This window comes from Balaenoptera physalus (assembly GCF_965194825.1).
Source record: "Balaenoptera physalus genome assembly, chromosome: X".
In the NCBI taxonomy this organism is placed as follows: Eukaryota; Metazoa; Chordata; class Mammalia; order Artiodactyla; family Balaenopteridae; genus Balaenoptera; species Balaenoptera physalus.
This window is the reverse complement of record NC_138903.1, coordinates 82,883,320-82,885,282: the sequence shown is the minus strand read 5'-3', so window position 1 is coordinate 82,885,282 and position 1,963 is coordinate 82,883,320. Positions and strand designations below refer to the sequence as shown.

Here is a 1,963-nt window from a genome sequence, read left to right as displayed (position 1 = left end):
TAAATATAGTCAGCTGATCTTTGACAAAGAAGAAAAGACAATTTAATGGAGAAAGTATAGTCTTTGCAATAAATTGTGATGGAACAACTGGACATCCACATGGAAAGGAAGGAAGGAAGGAAGACAGAAAGTAGGTTAATTAATTAATTTAGACAGACTTTACACCATTCACAAAAATTAACTCAAAATGAATCTGAAAACTAAATGTAAAATGCAAAGGTATAAACCTCCTGGAAGATAACATAGGAGAAACTCTAGGTGACCTAGGGTTTAGTGATGACTTCTTAGATACAACACCAAAAACATGGCCCATAACAAAATTTGATAATTTTTTAATTGAGTATAGTTGATTTACAATATTAGTTTCAGGTGTAAAACATAGCAATTAAATTAACAGATTATAGTCCATTTAAAGTTATTATGATTAGTTGCATCCTGGCAGCAGCTGCAGCGGCTCTTGTCTTTTCTGGCTCTCCTTGCTCTCTCCTTTTTGCTTCTGGAAACATGGCCTCCAGTGTGGCTGTCTCTGAAGGGGTCATCAAAATGTTCAATGACATGAAGATGTGTAAGTTGTCAACACCAGAGGAGGTGAAGAAGGACAAGTAGGTGGTGCTCTTCTGCCTGAGAGAGGGCAAGAAGAACATCATCCTGGAGGAGGGCAAGGAGATCCTGGTAGGTGATGTGGGCCAGACTGTAGAAGACCCCTACGCCACCTTTGTCAAGATGCTGCCAGACAAAGGCTGCCACTACGTCCTCTATAAGGCGATCTATGAGACCAAGGAGAGCAAGAAGGAGGACCTGGTGTTCATCTTCTGGACCCCTGAGTGTGCACCCCTTAAGAGCAAAATGATCTATGGCAGCTCCAAGGATGCCATTAAGAAGAAGCTGACGGAGATCAAGATGAATTACAAGCAAACTTGTAAGGAGGTCAGGGACCCCTGCACCCTGACAGAGAAGCTGGGGAGCAACGCCATCATCTCCCTGGAGGGCAAGCCTTTGTGAGCTCCCTCCAGCCCCCTGCCTGGGGCATCTGGCAGCCCCAGACCTGCCTACGGTGGTTGCAGGCTGCCCCCTTCCTACCAGACCTGAGGGGCTGGGGGGATCCCAGCAGGAGGAGGGCAGTCCCTTCACCCCAGTTGCCAAACAGCCCACCCACCCCCTGGATCTTCTTCCTTCTCCCTCCATCCCTGACAGTTCTGGCCTTCCCAAACAGCTTTTGATCTTCTGATTCCTCTTGGGTTGAAACAGATCAAGTTCTCCCCAGGAACCCCTGTTTGGGGAGGGCTGTATTTTTTTTTTGACAACACCCTAATTTCCCACCCGTTCCTCCCCTTTCCCATGCTGCCAACGTCTAACCACAATAGTGACTCTTTGCTTGTCTGTTTAGTTCTGTGTATAAATGGAATGTTGTGGAGATGACCCCTCCCTGCACCACCTGGTTCCCCTCCCCTTTTTCCCCTGGTCACAACCACTCATGGAAGCGGGACCAGTAAGGGACTTTCAATTAAAAACACACACAACAATAAAAATAAATAAATAAATAAAGTTATTATGAAATATTGACTATATCCCCTGTGATATACAATATATACTTGTAGCTTACTTATTTTATACATAGTAGTTTGTACATCTTGCCCCTCCCTCCTTCCCTCTCCCACTGGTAGCCACTAGTTTGTTCTCTGTATCTGTGAGTCTGTTTCTGTTTTGTTATATTCATTTGTTTTATTTTTTAGACTCCATATATAAGTGATAACATAGAGTATTTCTCTTTCTCTGTCTGACATATTTCACTAAGCATAATACCCTCTAGGTCCATCCATGTTGTTGTAAATGTCAAAATTTTATTATTTTTATGGCTGAGTAATATTTCATTGTATATATATACCACATGTTCTTTATCCATTCATCTGTTGATGGACACTTAGGTTGCTTCCACATCTTGGCTATTGTAAATAATGTTACT

General features: G+C 42.9%; 1 pseudogene across 1 annotated transcript; it reads left to right on the top strand.

The window, feature by feature from the left end:
• The first annotated feature begins 310 nt into the window (after nt 1–310).
• LOC309653094 (cofilin-1 pseudogene) lies at nt 311–1,054 on the top strand (annotated as a pseudogene). The gene has a single exon. The product of its transcript is annotated as a cofilin-1 pseudogene (transcript).
• The last annotated feature ends 909 nt before the right edge of the window (nt 1,055–1,963 follow it).